At 43.2% G+C, this 21,418-nt stretch overlaps 3 long non-coding RNA genes across 3 annotated transcripts; 1 reads left to right on the plus strand and 2 right to left on the minus strand.

Moving 5' to 3' along the window:
• Positions 1-1,101: 1,101 nt before the first annotated feature.
• LOC136420512 (uncharacterized) lies at positions 1,102-6,963 on the minus strand. The gene is made up of 3 exons (XR_010753230.1): positions 6,775-6,963; positions 1,771-1,910; positions 1,102-1,444 (listed from the first exon to the last, which is right to left on the minus strand). It is a non-coding gene; the product is annotated as an uncharacterized lncRNA (long non-coding RNA).
• Positions 6,964-7,029: 66 nt separating this feature from the next.
• On the minus strand, positions 7,030-11,589 carry LOC136420508 (uncharacterized). Its single transcript, XR_010753227.1, has 3 exons — positions 11,133-11,589; positions 10,764-10,845; positions 7,030-8,599 (listed from the first exon to the last, which is right to left on the minus strand). It is a non-coding gene; the product is annotated as an uncharacterized lncRNA (long non-coding RNA).
• Positions 11,590-17,469: 5,880 nt separating this feature from the next.
• LOC136420511 (uncharacterized) lies at positions 17,470-20,948 on the plus strand. Its single transcript, XR_010753229.1, has 3 exons — positions 17,470-17,779; positions 18,067-18,148; positions 20,305-20,948. It is a non-coding gene; the product is annotated as an uncharacterized lncRNA (long non-coding RNA).
• The last annotated feature ends 470 nt before the right edge of the window (positions 20,949-21,418 follow it).

Raw genomic sequence — 21,418 nt, forward strand, 5'->3', positions numbered from 1 at the left:
TAACATATCCACTCTCGGCCCCTGGATGAGTTTGCTGTGGGACAAGCATTTGGGCTGCAGTCCAAGTTGCACTGATGAACATACGTACCTGTAAGACAGTGGTTAACAGCCTGAAAATACTTTGAGTTTGACCTATCACAGATTACTACTTGTTTGTGAAACAAAAGCCTATGACATACAGTGCAAACACATTCTGGCCCCATTTTGCATTCGATCTGGAACTTTTCAACGGCCTTCTTAACATCTGGGCAATTCTGATTCTTCTATCGGTTTTTCTGTTTCAATTCTCTGTGATTTGGATCTGTGTGATATCTATCTCTCTCATGGTCTCGCTTCTCCCGGGCATGCTCTTCATCGGTGTGATTCCGCTCCTGCGCTCTTTCTCGCTTCTCCCGGGCATGCTCTTCATCGGTGTGATACCGCTCCTGCGCTCTTTCTCGCTTCTCCCGGGCATGCTCTTCATCGGTGTGATACCGCTCCTGCGCTCTTTCTCGCTTCTCCCAGGCATGCTCTTCATTGGTGTGATACCGCTCCTGCGCTCTTTCTCGCTTCTCCCGGGCATGCTCTTCATCGGTGTGATACCGCTCCTGCGCTCTTTCTCGCTTCTCCCAGGCAAGCTCTTCATCGGTGTGATACCGCTCCTGCGCTCTTTCTCGCTTCTCCCGGGCATGCTATTCATCGGTGCTATATTGAGTCTTCTTTCTATCCCGCTGGTCCTGGGCGTGTTGTTCGTCTGTGCTATATCGTGTCTTCTTTCTATCCCGCTGGTCCTGGGCGTGCTGTTCGTCTGTGCTATATCGTGTCTTCTTTCTATCCCGTTGGGCCTGGGCGTGCTGTTCATCTGTGCTATATCGTGTCTTCTTTCTATCCCGCTGGTCCTGGGCGTGCTGTTCATCTGTGCTATATCGTGTCTTCTTTCTATCCCGTTGGGCCTGGGCGTGCTGTTCATCTGTGCTATACCGTGTCTTCTTTCTATCCCGTTGGGCCTGGGCATACATCTCATCCTCCTGGTACCGTTTCCTTTCTTGGTCCCGTCTGACCTTTTTTTTGGTCGTCGTCATGTAGTGTGTTTTTTCTCTTGCTTTTGGTAATCTGTGCGGCTTCTGTAGCTTCGTCTCTGCTGTACCTAGACATGCTCCTTGTTTGTCTACGGCTCAAAACTGCTGTGACAACATCATAATGATTTTCATCCGTATGTTGTATATACAGAGCATTACTGCTTTCTAACATGGTTCTATCATAAATTCTTTCATTTGATGGGTACTTAGACCATACCCACTGGTGGCCAAACTTACCGTACACATAGATGTGTCTTCCCAGTAGTAAAGACATTGCATCTATTTCTACCTGTGTGGCCCATGCACCGAGATCTGCTGGACGTCTCCCACACTGATCTACTTGAGACAGGTACTCCTCCATGGTGAGGTCTTCCTCGAACCAAGAGCTGTAAATATCTTCAGGCATTGTTGACATGTAATCAATTATCAGCTGTCTTACTAAAGCATGATTTTCTTGCGTGCCACAGATAAGGTAACTTATCGACCGTTAAAAGCAATTCCCATCCTTTTCTATCCTAACCCAACTGCTAGGTGTGGCCACAGGGATATCCCTTTGCTCAATATTCATATGCTTTCGGTCAACAGTAAGGTTCAACTCAACTGCCAGTTGCAACTGATCATTTCCCGTTAGGGGGTTAAACATGAAATGTCCTCCCTCCCCGGCCCCTATTTCTTCTGAATCCTGGTCATCATTCTGCTCCTCCCCTGTTACCTGGTCTTCCTGCACATCAGGAGAGTCTTGTCCTGTCACCACATCTTCCCTCTCATGTGGCTGATTCTTCCTTTCCTGCTCTGCCTTCCAAGCATGTAACCTCTTGAGCAATTTCTTACCCTTACGCCTCGGCATTTCTCCTGAAAAGTGGAAGTCCAAGAAAGTCCATAAATTTCAAATTCATGACTTCTGTATGATATGAACTATGTTTCCTGGCAGAAAAACCATGGGGAGTAGGACGTTCAACGTTGAAGATTTTCACATATAACCAAGGCCCCATGAAATCTCATCATCAGCCATGCAAAAAGGGAACTCATTTTGATGTTCAACTAATAGCTGCAATGTACCATATGGTCGCTCAAGAGATGAGAATGGCTGAAAACCGCAGAGGCTGTGCACTGATTGTGCATACCTTAACACATGTGACATCATCTCAATGTCTCCTTTATACTTATAATGTGCACACAGATCACGAGCACCAGTATGTACCTCTACAAATGTATTGTCGAAATCCATGTCCTGAGCATCAATGGTTAAGTTTGCTGCTGAATCAAGTACAGAAACAATATCATGCATGGAGGGACAGTGAGTTGGTGAAGCTGGAAGTAGTATGTCAAGAGTAGGCACAAAATCACAACAGAAAGTCCTCAACTGTGCCGTCTGAAGTTCTATGATTCCAAGATTCCACAAGAGTTTCGATCTTGGTCAAACCATTGCCTGACACGATGGGGATGTGATCGTAGAGGACTACCATGTCGTAGCTAGGTCTTTCTTTCTAGGTAATCATTTTTATTCTGATATTGTATATGTGGTGAATACTAAATACATGTCACCAGAAAAAAGACCTTTATTCGGCAATGAAACACCGTTTTCCTCGACTAATGATGATATGTTAACCTGCACATGAATGAGAGCGACCATTTGTGCTACGTCATACTCAGAACAACTCATTATTCCAAGAGGGGAGTAGGAAAAAGTTACATACATTGGCCGACCCAACTCCAGCTTTTAATCATGTAGGGCAATGGAGTACCTTCACTTATAATTGTAAATATATCATTTTGAATTTTTAGTCCATTTTTTACCTTTTATTTAATGAGTATCATCTTTTTTATTATCATATGGCCCCGACAACGTAAAATGAACTATTCAACAACAACGAAGCTTTACTTCCGGGGTCAAAGGTCCATAGCGTAATGGATCAATCCAACTGCAGCGTGTAAAGTGGATAGTACATAATAAAAAACACAAAACCACACCTAAAACTGTCGTATTTTTTAACATATTATCTTTTCCTACGATCGATTAAGTGCATCAATTCTCTTAGATTATGGTCACACTTTTATAAATGCCGTGCATTAACTCCCATATGTAATAAATTTCTCTACTATTTTCGATAAGAATAATGGATGCGTCTACATCACGTGACCTTTAACCAATAAGTTTTGATTTTGGAATTTCGCGGGCGTTTTGTTATCGTCTGTCATCGCGTCGTCTGCACTGTCAGTTTCATCTCCCACAGATCATCGTCGACGTCTGACTGTCTCATTGCAATGGCCAACGGGTACGCGTAAGTTATGAATTTTCGTTATTATTTCAATGACATTAAGACAATTTTCAAGGAGTTTCAAACCTCAATTGAATCCTTTGATGTATCACTCTTATTGGATACCGTAGTGTTTAGTCTTAAGTTTTGTAAAATTCATTAGCATTGTTAATAATTTAAGCAAAGATATGTATGTCTTGTTTTTTTTAATACCTACGAACTTGCCAAAAATTGTACCTGATACATTTGTTGTGCAATAAACTTTGATTGATTTGAACATTTTTGCACACCCACACCCACATACAGACATAGTATGAGTAATATGACTTCGACTAAGTTTGTTGAAAATTCATTGTTTGCTCTAGCCTTATTCAAGGTCAAATGATTTTTTTTTTTTTTCTTCTTTCTTTTGTGTTCTCTTACTCGTAGCATAACTTTTGTCTAAGCAAATGAGCTAGGTAACTAGAAAGATGATGAAATAAATATATATACATTTGTAAGGATATGTTGAATTCTATATGCACATTTTTATACAGTATACATTTTTCATCTGTAGAGATCAAGAAGAGGAAATTGAAGAACTGAAAGAGAAGATTGCAAAAATGCAGCTGCTGATTGACAGCAAAGAACCGTAAGTAGATTTAATGTACTTTTTGATATCGAAACACAGGTATTACCCGATATAGTTATGCTCTGCATGCTTGATGGAGTGATTTGTATTTGAGAGCAAATTATATGTGCATTCTGTGTAGCAACATCACATTACTTATAATAAAAACTTAAGAATGTTCTTTTTTTTATGTTTTCACTACAGAAAGACTGCTTGGCAGCTCGCCAATGATCAGCATATGACTGATGTGAAGGAGTGAGTCACTTTATTATATTCGTCTTGACAAACTAAAATACTAGTAGATATCTTCTTTTTCTTTACAATGTAAGATGCAAATTATGTGATAAAAAGATGATGCATTTGGCAATGAAGCAAATTGCATATCAAAACTGCGTATCAACACCACATAACGTTATAAAACTGAACAATTTTCTTTTTTTTTCACAAATGCTTCCACTAAAGACCTCCGGCAGATCACCAGCAGGGCCAGAAGTGAGTCACTTTCTTAGTCTGGACTATGTAACTAATACACTTGTGTACAGTATTTACGACAAAAAATTCTGTTCCAAGGATGATACTTTTTGTAGTTTGGGGAAACTCAATGTAACGGAAATAAACTAAACGAACAGACACGGACCATGAACCAGCTTTCGCCCTACTTTATGTTGTATGTTTTAGAAATTGTATATTTTTGTACCATAAATATGTAATGATATATGTTGATAGAGCTATTAGGACTCAAATGACTGTGTATCTCTGTTATATTGTATCTGACCCTCACCTCTTCCCTCGTGACCTCAATGAAAAGCAGCCTGCGTGCCGATTTGAGCTTATCATGAATAAACAAAGGTTCAAACAAACAAACAAGTCATGACATACTTTTTATATCCATACAATATTTCATGAATACCGTAAGCCTTACTTTTTTCTGTACACGTCCCTACCTAACTAAAATATTTGTCCTCTTTTCTTTCAACAGACTGCAATGCTGGAATTGTCTTGGATATGGCCACAAGGCATATGCCTGCCCCAGCCCCAAGAAGTAAGCTTATGTAGTGATTTGTTTTTATACTCAACTTATGTCTAAAGCTTTTAGAATAAGCTACATATATTTGAAATAACCAACTGCAATGCTAATCACATTTCCCCTCTTTTCATTCTACAGGTTTACCCCAGGCCAGGGCTACAGGCAGGAGAGGGGTGGGGGGCCATCCAGGAGGGGATACAGGAGGGGCAGGGGTGGTAGGAGGGGTGGATCGAGCAGGGGGGAGGGGGGATTTATATTTACTATGGTAACTAGGGGTGGTGTGAGTCCTACAAGTTACAGTCAAACTTGCATCCAGTGAAGTGAAAATGACGCCTATGTCTGTCCGTGTTGTAGCACAAAGTTGCAACAGCGGATTGTGATATTGATATAAAACGATCTACAAGACCAATGTTTAGAAATATGGGGTTAATAAAAGTCGTTTCTTGCACCTTCTTTCCTTGCACTATTACTGGCTTTTGGGGGGAGGGGGCACTGTACGAATCATTTTTCTCCTCTATGATACAATTATATGTATACAAAGACTTACTACTGAGAGATAGTTATGTACTTAGTCTTCAATAAAGAAAGAAAAAAAGAAAGAAAGAAAGAAACAAAGAAAGAAACAAACAAAGAAAGAAACAAAGAAAGAAACAAAGAAAGAAACAATGAAAGAAACAGAAAGAAACTACTGGTTGTGCATTATAAAAGAGATAATCAGACCATCCCGTCGAACAGACGTCAAACTTACGTCACGCCGGGGTGGAAGTTGTACTTCTTCTGGCTAGCTGTTCTTTGACCCTTGTTCCAGGTTAACAGAATGATGAAACTTGAGTTTTGTTGCCAACATTCTAGTTAGAGTAGCCAAAATTCATCACTGTTACAGTAGTAATCTGAATGGTGGTGTCAAATAGCCGTGTGAACTTATTTTCACTTCACTAATCTTTATCACGAATACACTAAGGTGTGAGGGTCGAGTGGGGACAAGGCTGCTGACTATCGTGTGATCTTGAGCTATTGGCAGGCATCCTGTTATCGAGAATGACCATTTGCTCCTCTGAACTCCGCAAAATGTCAATCGATTTACTCCTTCAACAATAGAACGTTATGCAGCACCAAGAACAGCCTTGCGAAATGCGTGCCAACCTGGGATGTAAAGTGATATCATACAGGCGATAGTGGAGGTTAATATCATATTGGAACAAGCACAGAATACATGGGGAGTTTTTCGCCTTTACGCTTGAACTATACTAGAAAAAGCTAACGTCGAAACGGTTCTTTTGTTCTTACGCTGGACATCTCTCGCTGCACAAGCCCTAAAAATGTAGCACATTTTGAAACGAAATAGGAAATCAAAGAAATGACGTAAAAATGAATAACACACACGCCCACTCAATGATTAGTTAAAATTCTGACACACTAAGACCAACCGAACCATGTATCTCCTGTAAAGTTGAATACCCTGTTTGACGTCATGTGACGTGTAAATGTAATAGTTTCCTGTTACACACGCAAATCTTTTTATCAATAATTCCATTCATTATCACCCGTTGTTGAATTCAGATTTTAGCTTAATATCCAGCATACAGCCCTCACTCAGCAATTGTTTCTTTGTGTGATTTACACTAAAAATATCACTTTATGGCATATTTTGCCCCCTTTGTGTGATTTACACTATGGTAGCACACTTTCTTTGTGGGTGGGGGTGTTGTTGACGAAAATTGATGTGTACGCGGATGTCATCCATGTTATCAAATCTGTCTGGCCTAACTGAAACTACATGGACCAAAATTATGTGGTGCTCAAATTGAGAAAAAATCTTACCATTTTATCATGCTGGTCAGGACCTGCATTCTGGAGCCACAGCAGCCTAAAGCTACTTCTGTCTTTCACCAAGTTGGTGGATCTGGAGAAAATGACTCAAGCAATGGAACACATGGTCAGCAAAAAGCACATTACCACGTTGACTCAAATGCAAACAGTCAACTGCTAACATTGACGGGTCAATACTTTCACCATCGTTGCAGTACCAAACAGAATTACACAGCGCAGCCAACTCTGTGTTCACAGTAAACAGAATCCAAAATAATAAGGGAAAATCCATTTTATTCCTCTTTTTTTCCTTGAAAATTCGAAAATTGAGGGTTGAACTTTTCAAAAAATCACGTCATCTTGTACAAGTATTTGTATTTTAACGACACTTATTTTCTGAAATGTCTGACTAGTGGGGGCGATTGCCCTGACCAATATTTGTATTATTCAGCCGTCTCGTCTTGATTTCATCATTTTGAATGGTAGCTCAGGGCAGTTGCCCGGCCAGCAGCTAGCACAGGGCAGTTGCCCGGCCGGTACCTCAGGGCAGTTGCCCGGCCAGCAGCTAGCACAGGGCAGTTGCCCGGCCGGTACCTCAGGGCAGTTGCCCGGCTGGTACCTCAGGGCAGTTGCCCGGCCGGTACCTCAGGGCAGTTGCCCGGCTGGTACCTCAGGGCAGTTGCCCGGCCGGTACCTCAGGGCAGTTGCCCGGCTGGTACCTCAGGGCAGTTGCCCGGCCGAAACCTCAGGGCAGTTGCCCGGCTGGTAGCTCAGGGCAGTTGCCCGGCCGGTAGCTCAGGGCAGTTGCCCGGCCGGTAGCTCAGGGCAGTTGCCCGGGGGGTAGCTCAGGGCAGTTGCCCGGCTGGTAGCACCGGGCAGTTGCCCGGCTGGTAGCTGAAGATAATTGCACGGCCGGTAGCTGGGAGCGGCTGTTCTTCCAGTAGGTGTGGCGATTGCCCTTCCGGGAGAACGGGCCGACGTCGACTATTTCGTCAATAGCCGGGAGCGACTGTCCCTGCGCATGACTTCAAATCAAAACGAATTAAATTTGATTTAAATCCTCAAAACAGAGGACACAGAGAAGAAAGCTACATTTAACAATAGATGCAAAATTGAGTTTTACAGATTTACAGATTTACAAAAGTTTTAGTGCAATTGATACTGTTACCTTGTCAGGAAAAAATGAAACGATCTTAGGAAAAGTGGTCTCATATTTGCTGTCTTATGGATTTTTCCATGGCAATTCACTCACAATTTGTTTTCGTTCGATACATTGAGAAAGTATTGCAAATGTAGACAGTACATGTATATACATATTCCTATAAAGCATCTTTAGGCCTTAATAATTTTTCACCCTCTCCAAGGCCTTGCTTAGTGGATGGTATTTGCAATTGAGGCTGTCAGTAAATACATATGTGTATCGATAAACTATGAATATCAAAATATGCGTAAAGTAACAATCTGTTTAAGATTTGACGTTCAGCTACTTGTAATTTATCAAACCACTGATTACAGAGTATCAAGGGGATAAACCCTTAATAATTTCTTTGCATCTTGATTATTCTTGTACTTGTTAGGACATATGGCTTTCGCCGGTTGAAGCCAGGCCCTTCCACTTGTCGTGAGAAGACGTCATTATCAGTTCGGTCAAGCCCAACAAACCTGCACTACCCTTACACGTACGCTCTCGACCCTGGCTACGTACTGTGGCTTGCCGTTCTCCCGTCAGCGCGACCACTACAAGACCATCCTTGCTTACTACGTTCCCTCGTCTTTTCCAACCATTTTGTTTCTCTGAACAGCAACCTGAAGCCATCGTGGTTCTTTCAACAGCAACCTGTAGCAAATGAATGAATGGATGATTGATTGGAGAATAACACCTAATCCAACACACTGATATAGCACAATATGTGGCCCAAATCGTGTTTTACACACAGCATGCATGATAGCACAAGTCCAGACAAAACACAGACACGTCGTTTGGCGTATACATTTACATGCATTACACTATTGCATGCATACCTACATACAACACTAGGCTACGTATATGCAAGACGAGATTAAATGGAATACAAATTTCGGCTAAGGACTGCAGTTAAGAAAAAAACCCATATAACAATCGGAAACAAGAGAACAACTGAAGCAGGAGAACATATTTTGCTTAGGTACAGCCCATAAGAACAGCCAATAGGTTCAGGTATTCCTCATGATACATTCATTAGAGACATGGTCAACGTTACATATAGGAATCCACTGCATAAAATGTACGTTCAGAAAGATTACAATCCATCTTGCGATCACGTGTGGGATCAGTACTAGTGATAGCTTGATTGTTCTGTAATTTTGATATGAAAACGATATGAAACCTTGCATTGTGAGGCAGGGCTGTCTGAACAATAGTCTTTATCTTTGTATACTGGCGAACTATGGAACATTTTAATGAATGAATCTCTATAAACATACACGATAATAAGAGCTGCATATACAGTAAACAGAAACCAGTAGGCAACAACCAGTAGCTATATTCACACAAGAAATTTCTAGCAACTGGCGAAAGATAAGGAAAAGGGCTCATGAATAGTAAGAGGTAGTAATATAGTACTATGGAAGGAGAATGATCAAAGTCACCCTCTATTCATGTTCTTTTCTTGACTGTGGTGCAGGTAAAACTATCACCTCATTGCTTCTATCACACAGCTTTGAATTAAGTCCCTCGTGGACTTCAGAAGATCAGAAGGTGTCTCATAACGGCCTTATTACTAGTATTAGGGAAACAAAGACGGCTGGTAATCATATATATATAACGCGAATATCTTGACTTGGGTCAATAACATTCTTGGCACTCCTAACGTCTGTTGATAGGGAACCGTCATTCAAATAAACCCTACGGTCCTATGATATGGCCCAGTCAAAATCTAATAAGACAGCCGGTTTGAAGGGAAGCAGAACACGTTTACGGCCTATGTGGATGTACGGGCCCCAAGTAGCTTCAACGCGGTAAAAATTTTTGCGCGGTGCACTTGAGAAATACGAAAAACGAATATGTTTGAGTTTAGGGTACAACCTACAAATAACAAACAAAAAACAAACAAAAAATCCTGTCGGCGTATCGGCTCCTTACGCCCACTTTGAAGGGGAGGGACCGGTTAATGGCCATGCGCACAAAGCCCAGTTTGCATTTTTTTTTTGTTACTGATTTTGAGAAGTTTTCCCCGGTGAAATCTTTGGTCAATTTCTGGCCATTTTTTCAGGCAGGGAGACCAGACATCTGTTAACTTTTCAAATCCAGAAAGAAATTGTGACCCTTGACATCTGTTGTGGTATAGAATTACATCTTTTGGTAAGGGGTTTTCCCCAACTAGTCCAGTGTTTCCCAGCAGCAGGGGGTAAGGTCGTTGTTTGTTTACGTTCAAACAGGTCTTGTGCGTCAGAACGCAGGAGTCGAACCCCGGCTTTTTCCAAAAACGGCAACTAGACATATTTAGCTGTCCAGTGGGTGGAAGATTTTGGACATTGAAATACTGTTAAGTGTACTTTGAAGCCAGTTTTTGTTCCTTGTTTTGTACAGAATCCTATGGAAGTTTGTTTAGGTACTCCCTCCCCTGAAACATTGCTCTGCGAGAGGTCACTGAACTCCAGCCGACTGACCCCGTGAGGCGGTTGCACAAAATGGCGCTTTTATACACAAAGCGAAAAAGGCCCACTTTCCAAATCCTACAGTCTATAAGCCGATATATTTCTACACCACAGTTTACACATGGATGCCTCTCACATGCAGCGTTCTACCCAGTCTTTAAGAGTTTGGGCCGCACTATTTTCTGTACCCGCGTCACGGATAAAAACTGTGTTCTGCGACCGACCTTTGAAGAGAAACAGTAATTCATCGTGTTGACCCTTAATCCCCCATTGAATTATAGGAATAGCAGTGGGCACGGCTTACTTCTTATAAGTTATATACAACTAGCATGGCACATAAAGATGGATGGGGCAACCAAACTAACCTTCGTGCACATCATTGTTTCTGGAAAAAACGCTAGATATCCCTTACAGCAAGTCTTCAAAAGGTCGACACCACTCCTAAATCTATAACAAATGGCAACAGTCTCAGTAAAATGCGACAAGAGAATGGCATCCATTGTTGAGAGTCGCCTGATCATGAACCTACGGAATGCTACCGTTTTAGCAATGCTCAGTTGTTTTTCAAGATTTCTGAATGCTTGCGGAAATAGCAAGTTTCATGCGCAGATGAGAATGCCCCCTTACCACCCCATTCCTCCCCTCCCTTAAAATACGGTCACTCGATAAGATGGCCTCTCGGTACCCAACCTCGCGTGGTGCCGTGTATGATGTCAGCAATAAGTTAAACATACCTTCTCAGGAAAGGCATATTCCAAAGCAGACGTGCACAGCCACCGTAGTTGCCACAAATGAAAGTACCGTAGGCTGTAAACAGCGTTTGAATGAATGGGACCCTCTTCTGGTTTCCGACTGTCCATACATTGGAACCATATGTGAATCATATGTAGTGACCGAGGTCACCAAAGGGACTGTACATTATGTATATTAACACGGATGACCGTTGATTATGTCTATTCATGACACTGTATCTTAAATTGAAATATGTCCGTTTAAAGAACCTCATTGGTCTTTTGGCGGGATGAGCTTGAACCCGAAGCTCAGACCGCCGTAGAGAACAACTCTTCCTCACTCCCCCCAAGCATCTAATGAACTCTCTACTCAGAATCACATTCCTGTAAGGAATCCTCGGAATAGGCCAAACAAAGGTCACGAAGGGGTCGGTTATCTGTCGGTTTAAGTAGAATAAGTTACATTTCAAAGATATCTTTTTATTGTTAATCGTTTCTTTTTTTCTGCTTCTTTCACTCAACCAAGGACATTATATAGGACGACTATATGATGTCCTTGACTCAACTGAGAAGGGTTGTTTCGGTCCGTCTGTTACGTGTCCCGTTTCCTGTCAGCGCCGGCGGCCTAATCTCCCAGCAGATCTACACGATGCACACACCAGCCAGAGAAGCTCCTACGGTGCATTGTGTATTGAATTACTGAAGAGTCTTCGGCCGCCGGACCAACAGTAACGTAGCCTGGATACCAGACCTTTCGCGCGATGCGATTATAAGCCTTTTTGGCCGGGGAAGACCTGGTAGTAGGGATAGAGTTGGCACCCGGGCGCTTGGCAGCCGAACCCTGATATCTATCGCGCTATTAGTGGGCCGTGTGCTGTCTGTGGCGGCGGCGCGAGTTGCTTCCCCGGCCGAAGGATTCTGAGCGCCAGTAGCGCGGTGGTCTGGCAACCAGGCTAACAGTAACGGTTGATCTCAGGGAAGTATATTCCAGCATCAGTATTCCGGTATCTTCGTGAGGACAAAAACGGAAAACCAGACTTCATTGTCGATAAACAGTGTGCATTACCCCTTTACGTTAAATTTCTAAAGACTTACACATATAATTGCAAACTTTTTGAAAAACACTTCCTTGACTCAACGATACAACTGAAAAAGGTTTTTTTCTGCTTCTTTCACTCAACCAAGGACATTATATTGGATGACTATATAATGTCCTTGACTCAACTGACAAGGGTTGTTTCGGTCCGTCTGTTACGTGTCCCGTTTCCTGTCAGCGCCGGCGGCCTAATCTCCCAGCAGATCTACACGATGCACACACCAGCCAGAGAAGCTCCTACGGTGAATTGTGTATAGAATTACTAAAGAGTCTTCGGCCGCCGGACCAACATTAACGGTTGATCTCAGGGAAGTATATTCCAGCATCAGTATCCCGGTATCTTCGTGAGGACAAAAGCGGAAAACCAGACTTTATTGTAGATAAATAGTGTGCATTACCCGTTTACTTTAAATCTCCTAAAGACTTAAAGCAATTGAAAACTTACTATGGAGCCTCTTTCGTCCCAAGCAATTGAAAACTGACCATGGACACTTTTTAGAGCAAGGCAACTATCTTGGGTCAAGGAAGGCTGCCAATGCGCCTACAGCCCAGCCGTATGCTATTTTCCCATGGGGCAGGTCAACTTTCCTTGGCGGTTTAATATATTTCGAGGGCCAGGGTAAAGGAGCCTGTGAGCCAGATGGTTTCTCGATTTGTACATGTACATAACTTGTCGAGTCTTCGGTCAGGTAGGATGCGCTTAAACCGTTCCTAAACAGTGTTTCTCTTCCCACCAACAGTACAAAACCCATGTCAAGCAAGGCAACGTGCTTTGTTGTGTAATTTCGAAATGACAAGGATAGCCGCTTTCATGCCTACAGCTAGAGCGGAGGATCCGTTACAAAGGGGGTCAGCTTTCCTTTGCGGTTTTCATTTCGAGGGCGCCTACGAGCCAGGCCACGGGCTTTTTAGGCTACGGTATTTATGTTGGGTAACCGCCGCGGTACGTGTTTTCGCTCAAATGCTCCCGAAGACGGTTTCTTCCGTCGCTCACTCCGGAAATGCCCCCCCCCCCTCATTAGTAGTCCTACCTGACCGAAAATTCTACTCTACTCTACTCTACTCATGGTTTCTCGCTCAGACAGAGTTCGGTTCGGCTCTCCGAACCCCCCGCTCGTGCCGTCGGCACCGCTTCGGGTTTCGCTTGGAAGCTCGGCACGGGTGATCCCGTGAGTACTTCGTCACGATCGGAACTTCAGCAGCTATTCAACGACAATACCTTTGCCTACCACCTGTGGCCACTTTGTAGTAGTATAAATATAGCGTAAGGGTAAATTGTTACAGCGTTATCAGCGTCGACAGGCTATTCAAAATCCGTCGACAGCGAGAAACAAGATAGAAATTCCCCGGTACTATAAAGATGATATGAAAGGTGCCTATTTTTTACTTCAGTAAGCGTAAGTTTCGTTGTCTTACCACTGATGGTTCTATAGATCGATGACATCTATCAAGACCTTGTTAGATAGGTAAATAGATAGAGAAGTATCATACAGATGGAGGAGTGGGGCGGGCATCGAGGCTACAGTCCCTCGAGTTAGATCACAAGACTATGAACGATGTATCGATTTAAGTCCGAAAAATTCTGATGGCTAAAAATTCTGATGAACGTAATTTACTATACACAAAGCTATTATATAATTTCTCTCAATGGATTTAAACAGCAAGTTCATAGCCACCCGAGGACAACCTGCTTTGTAGGCCTCCCACTCCCAGGCCGCGCCGGCGATTATGTTTAAAACTAATCGGGGTCTTTTGCTAGCCTCCGATACAGACTCAACCCGGCTGTTTTCTTTTTCAAGTTATTGTTTTTATACTATTATATTTCTGTTCTTATTGCTGGCAATAAGAAAAAAAATATAATAGTATAAAAACAATAACTTGAAAAAGAAAACGGCCGGGTTGAGTCTGCATCGGAGGCTAGTCTTTTGCTAGGGAACATTAGTAAATAAGCCGCCACTTGACGGGTTCTACACGGGTTCCTCGGCAAAAGACCCCGAAGTTGAAAAACGCGAATCAGCGCTCCCCTCAAACATTATCGCCGACGCCGCCTGGAAGGCCTTTTACAGTTACAGGGCCCTATTATGCTGGTCATGCCTGGCACGCTGGGGTGTCTTAGTAGGGAGATGAAGCTGTCAGTGCCAGCTTAAGGGACGCTAATGAGACAGCTCAATCTGTGTTTTTCCACCACGATGTCAAATAGAAAGACGCATTCTTCACATTTTCGGGTGAAAACGGAATATAGTCATAGGATTAAGTATATACAAATGAGATATCAAGCATTAACATGCTGTAGATGAACTTACTTTTGAACCTACGTCTAAGCTAGGTCCTCAAAACAATAGGTTTCTTGAATGATCTTCTAAACATTCATGCAACACACTGCCTCCTGATCACCTTGCCTTATATTTTACCTCGTCATCTTCGAATTTGTAACCAGGAAGAACTAGATCGGAGGTCAAAACACACGTAACTTTCCAAGGAAAATATTCCTTGTCATATCTGTATGTGGGTCATATGACCTCAAATGTTGCCTGATTAGCATGTACTTAACTTAAGGCGAAAAACGTAACAAGTCCATTTACCATCACGGATACCGCAACATCTTGGAGGGAAACCTGTGTTGTAACTAAGAAACAGACTTAATATAAATTTTATATAGATTATATTCCACATGATAGGAGGGCGGAGCCCCTGCCAGGCCTTCTGGAGGCTGACCGCAGGGCCACTCTCCTTTTAGCATGTGCTCCCTCAGGGAGCTCCCTGATTGGAAAAACACATCGTTCTCTACTCCTCTTTACTAGTGGGAATGGTACCAAAGTAGGGCTGGATTGCAGACTGGAAGTTTGATATGGCGGGCCTTCGATTCATTCTATGCAGGCCCAGGGTTTTACAAGCAAGAACACTCAGACCACTATGAAAGCTTCCTTTGCAGTCCCTTTTGGCGGATTTGCAATTTCGGACCGAGGGGGGGGGGGGGGGGTATTGCGGACATCTTTTGATAATTTCTGGGGTTTGCATGGATAATGTTTTTGGAAAAGTTTGGGAGTATCTGACCGAAGACTCTTCTCTATTGCACAACAATTTTACAATATACAATGTATGGCGTCTACTGGTACTTTACTACAGCACAATTGGCTATATAATCTACCAAATGCAAGAGTGTATAGTATAGGATCATGAGCTTTCACAAGCGTTGAAATAATTTATAGCATCTAGACATTCTTTGATACATGTTCCTACATGTATGTACACCATGCCGGGGCTGCTACAGGTCAATATCTACTTTTAGAAAAACTTGATTATTCAACCAGGCTTGACTGTGACTGACATTCTGAACGAAGGGCCTAGGAGAATGTTAGAGCCAAGACGCTGGACTGTACACATCGAGAAACCATCTGGCTCACAGACTCCCTTACCCTATAGCTCTCGAAATCTAACCGCCAAGAAAAGTTGACCTGCCCCATGGGAATATATCATACGGCTGGGCTGTAGGCGCATTGGCAGCCTTTCTTTAACAAAGAAAGATGCCTTGCTCCATAAATTGCCCATGGTCAGTTTTCAATTGCTTGGGACGAAAAAGGCAACGGCTGTTTAGAAAATAAATGGGTACCGGGCAGGGCGAATACAGGGCTAAGGTATTTCCAAATTCCAGTTCTTTCTTTTCAGACAAGTATAGTTTTACTTTACTTTCTAGATCTTTCAACGGCTCAGACTGGACCAGTCAGATCTAGTACTGAACCTGTCACTAACAGAGGATCACAGAGCTTTACATGTGTGTTTGGGGTTATTTGTACGTCTTTTTTAAAATGGACCATTCACACCGTATACTTACAAGACTTACAACGTTCGGGATTTCTGTTTTTATCCTCATGAACATATAACCAACCTGAACCTAGCCCTCGATTCGGCCGTCAATTCCAAGCCTTCGATTCTGCTGTCGATCAGATTTTGATTAATCGTAACTGTAGGTAGAGTAGAGTAGAGTAGAATTTTCGGTCAGGTAGGAACTTACATGTCTGTATAGCGTAAAATCTAGCTGTCCGGGGGTTTATGTCCCCTCCCCGCCGCTGGCCGGTCACGGGCCGGTGACTAGAACCGCGGTTAAAACAAACCAGGCTATAGGTAAACACAAGGACATTATAATGTCATAATGTCCTTGGTAAACAGCATCTACTCTCAAAGCAGAGGTTCGACTCAGGCAGGTTTTTGACGTGTTGTTAGGCTTCTTGGTCGGGCTTTCTATTTTGTTTTCCCTATGTTACCCGGCCATATAAAGAAAACTTGACGAAATAGAAAGCCCGACAAAAACGCCTAACAACACTATAAAAACCCACCTGGGCCGAACGTTTGCTTAGGAGAGTAAACATAAGCTTGGACAGTACGATTCTAAAAAGGACCAGAACAACCCTTTTTCAGTTGTATCGTTGAGTCAAGGAAGTGTTTTTCAAAAAGTTTGCAATTATAAGTCTTTAGAAATTTAACGTAAAGGGGTAATGCACACTGTTTATCGACAATGAAGTCTGGTTTTCCGTTTTTGTCCTCACGAAGATACCGGAATACTGATGCTGGAATATACTTCCCTGAGATCAACCGTTACTGTTAGCCTGGTTGCCAGACCACCGCGCTACTGGCGCTCAGAATCCTTCGGCCGGGGAAGCAACTCGCGCCGCCGCCACAGACAGCACACGGCCCACTAATAGCGCGATAGATATCAGGGTTCGGCTGCCAAGCGCCCGGGTGCCAACTCTATCCCTACTACCCGGTCTTCCCCGGCCAAAAAGGCTTATCATCGCATCGCGCGAAAGGTCTGGTATCCAGGCTACGTTACTGTTGGTCCGGCGGCCGAAGACTCTTCAGTAATTCAATACACAATGCACCGTAGGAGCTTCTCTGGCTGGTGTGTGCATCGTGTAGATCTGCTGGGAGATTAGGCCGCCGGCGCTGTCAGGAAACGGGACACGTAACAGACGGACCGAAACAACCCTTGTCAGTTGAGTCAAGGACATCATATAGTCGTCCTATATAATGTCCTTGGTTGGGTGAAAGAAGCAGAAAAAAAAGAAACGATTAACAATCAAAAGATATCTTTGAAATGTAACTTATTCTACTTAAACCGACAGATAACCGACCCCTTCGTGACCTTTGTTCGGCCTATTCCGAGGATTCCTTACAGGAATGTGATTCTGAGTAGAGAGTTCATTAGATGCCTGGGGGGAAAGAGGAAGAGTTGTTCTCTACGGCGGTCTGAGCTTCGGGTTCAAGCTCATCCCGCCAAAAGACCAATGAGGTTCTTTAAACGGACATATTTCAATTTAAGATACAGTGTCATGAATAGACATAATCAACGGTCATCCGTGTTAATATACATAATGTACAGTCCCTTTGGTGACCTCGGTCACTACATATGATTCACATATGGTTCCAATGTATGGACAGTCGGAAACCAGAAGAGGGTCCCATTCATTCAAACGCTGTTTACAGCCTACGGTACTTTCATTTGTGGCAACTACGGTGGCTGTGCACGTCTGCTTTGGAATATGCCTTTCCTGAGAAGGTATGTTTAACTTATTGCTGACATCATACACGGCACCACGCGAGGTTGGGTACCGAGAGGCCATCTTATCGAGTGACCGTATTTTAGGGGAGGGGAGGAATGGGGTGGTAAGGGGGCATTCTCATCTGCGCATGAAACTTGCTATTTCCGCAGGCATTCAGAAATCTTGAAAAACAACTGAGCATTGCTAAAACGGTAGCATTCCGTCGATTCATGATCAGGCGACTCTCAACAATGGATGCCATTCTCTTGTCGCATTTTACTGAGACTGTTGCCATTTGTTATAGATTTAGGAGTGGTGTCGACCTTTTGAAGACTTGCTGTAAGGGATATCTAGCGTTTTTTCCAGAAACAATGATGTGCACGAAGGTAAGTTTGGTTGCCCCATCTATCTCTATGTGCCATGCTAGTTGTATATAACTTATAAGAAGTAAGCCGTGCCCACTGCTATTCCTATGATTCAATGGGGGATTAAGGGTCAACACGATGAATTACTGTTTCTCTTCAAAGGTCGGTCGCAGAACACAGTTTTTATCCGTGACGCGGGTACAGAAAATAGTGCGGCCCAAACTCTTAAAGACTGGGTAGAATGCTGCATGTGAGAGGCATCCATGTGTAAACTGTGGTGTAGAAATATATCGGCTTATAGACTGTAGGATTTGGAAAGTGGGCCTTTTCCGCTTTGTGTATAAAAGCGCCATTTTGTGCAACCGCCTCACGGGGTCAGTCGGCTGGAGTTCAGTGACCTCTCGCAGAGCAATGTTTCAGGGGAGGGAGTACCTAAACAAACTTCCATAGGATTCTGTACAAAACAAGGAACAAAAACTGGCTTCAAAGTACACTTAACAGTATTTCAATGTCCAAAATCTTCCACCCACTGGACAGCTAAATATGTCTAGTTGCCGTTTTTGGAAAAAGCCGGGGTTCGACTCCTGCGTTCTGACGCACAAGACCTGTTTGAACGTAAACAAACAACGACCTTACCCCCTGCTGCTGGGAAACACTGGACTAGTTGGGGAAAACCCCTTACCAAAAGATGTAATTCTATACCACAACAGATGTCAAGGGTCACAATTTCTTTCTGGATTTGAAAAGTTAACAGATGTCTGGTCTCCCTGCCTGAAAAAATGGCCAGAAATTGACCAAAGATTTCACCGGGAAAAACTTCTCAAAATCAGTAACAAAAAAAAAATGCAAACTGGGCTTTGTGCGCATGGCCATTTACCGGTCCCTCCCCTTCAAAATGGGCGTAAGGAGCCGATACGCCGACAGGATTTTTTTGTTGTTTGTTATTTGTAGGTTGTACCCTAAACTCAAACATATTCGTTTTTCTCAAGTGCACCGCGCAAAAATTTTTACCGCGTTGAAGCTAGTCACCTTGGGGCCCGTACATCCACATAGGCCGGAAACGTGTTCTGCTTCCCTTCAAACCGGCTGTCTTTTTAGATTTTGACTGGGCCATATCATAGGACCGTAGGGTTTATTTGAATGACGGTTCCCTATCAACAGACGTTAGGAGTGCCAAGAATGTTATTGACCCAAGTCAAGATATTCTCGTTATATATATATGATCACCAGCCGTCTTTGTTTCCCTAATACTAGTAATTAGGCCGTTATGAGACACCTTCTGATCTTCTGAAGTCCGCGAGGGACTTAAGTCAAAGCTGTTTGATAATAGCAATGAGGTGATAGTTTTACCTGCACCACAGTCAAGGAACGAACATAAATAGAGGGTGTCTTTGATCATTCTCCTTCCATATTACTAAATTACTACCTCTTACTATTCATGGGCCCTTTTCCTTATCTTTTGCGAGTTGCTAGAAATTTCTCGTGTGAATATAGCTACTGGTTGTTGCCCACTGGTTTCTGTTTACTGTATATGCAGCTCTTATTATTGTGTATGTTTACAGAAAATGTATTCATTAAAATGTTCCATAGTTCGCCAGTATACAAAGATAAAGACTATTGTTCAGACAGCCCTGCCTCACAATGCACGGTTTCATATCGTCTTCATATCGAAATTACAGCACAATCAAGCTATCACTAGTACTGATCCCACACGTGATCGCAAGATGGATTGTAATCTTTCTGAACGTACATTTTATGCAGTGGATTCCTATATGTAACGTTGACCATGTCTCTAATGAATGTATCATGAGGAATACCTGAACCTATTGGCTGTTCTTATGGGCTGTACCTAAGCAAAATATGTTCTCCTGCTTCAGTTGTTCTCTTGTTTCCGATTGTTATATGGGTTTTTTTCTTAACTGCAGTCCTTAGCCGAAATTTGTATTCCATTTAATCTCGTCTTGCATATACGTAGCCTAGTGTTGTATGTAGGTATGCATGCAATAGTGTAATGCATGTAAATGTATACGCCAAACGACGTGTCTGTGTTTTGTCTGGACTTGTGCTATCATGCATGCTGTGTGTAAAACACGATTTGGGCCACATATTGTGCTATATCAGTGTGTTGGATTAGGTGTTATTCTCCAATCAATCATCCATTCATTCATTTGCTACAGGTTGCTGTTGAAAGAACCACGATGGCTTCAGGTTGCTGTTCAGAGAAACAAAATGGTTGGAAAAGACGAGGGAACGTAGTAAGCAAGGATGGTCTAGTAGTGGTCGCGCTGACGGGAGAACGGCAAGCTACAGTACGTAGCCAGGGTCGAGAGCGTACGTGTAAGGGTAGTGCAGGTTTGTTGGGCTTGACCGAACTGATAATGACGTCTTCTCACGACAAGTGGAAGGGCCTGGCTTCAACCGGCGAAAGCCATATGTCCTAACAAGTACAAGAATAATCAAGATGAAAAGAAATTATTAAGGGTTTATCCCCTTGATACTCTGTAATCAGTGGTTTGATAAATTACAAGTAGCTGAACGTCAAATCTTAAACAGATTGTTACTTTACGCATATTTTGATATTCATAGTTTATCGATACACATATGTATTTACTGACAGCCTCAATTGCAAATACCATCCACTAAGCAAGGCCTTGGAGAGGGTGAAAAATTATTAAGGCCTAAAGATGCTTTATAGGAATATGTATATACATGTACTGTCTACATTTGCAATACTTTCTCAATGTATCGAACGAAAACAAATTGTGAGTGAATTGCCATGGGAAAATCCATAAGACAGCAAATATGAGACCACTTTTCCTAAGATCGTTTCATTTTTTCCTGACAAGGTAACAGTATCAATTGCACTAAAACTTTTGTAAATCTGTAAATCTGTAAAACTCAATTTTGCATCTATTGTTAAATGTAGCTTTCTTCTCTGTGTCCTCTGCAACTGCCCTGAGCTACCGGCCGGGCAACTGCCCTGAGCTACCGGCCGGGCAACTGCCCTGAGCTACCGGCCGGGCAACTGCCCTGAGGTTTCGGCCGGGCAACTGCCCTGAGGTACCAGCCGGGCAACTGCCCTGAGGTACCAGCCGGGCAACTGCCCTGAGGTACCGGCCGGGCAACTGCCCTGAGGTTTCGGCCGGGCAACTGCCCTGAGGTACCAGCCGGGCAACTGCCCTGAGGTACCAGCCGGGCAACTGCCCTGAGGTACCAGCCGGGCAACTGCCCTGAGGTACCGGCCGGGCAACTGCCCTGAGGTTTCGGCCGGGCAACTGCCCTGAGGTACCA

The sequence above is a fragment of the Branchiostoma lanceolatum genome, chromosome 15 (genome assembly GCF_035083965.1).
Source record: "Branchiostoma lanceolatum isolate klBraLanc5 chromosome 15, klBraLanc5.hap2, whole genome shotgun sequence".
In the NCBI taxonomy this organism is placed as follows: domain Eukaryota; kingdom Metazoa; phylum Chordata; class Leptocardii; order Amphioxiformes; family Branchiostomatidae; genus Branchiostoma; species Branchiostoma lanceolatum.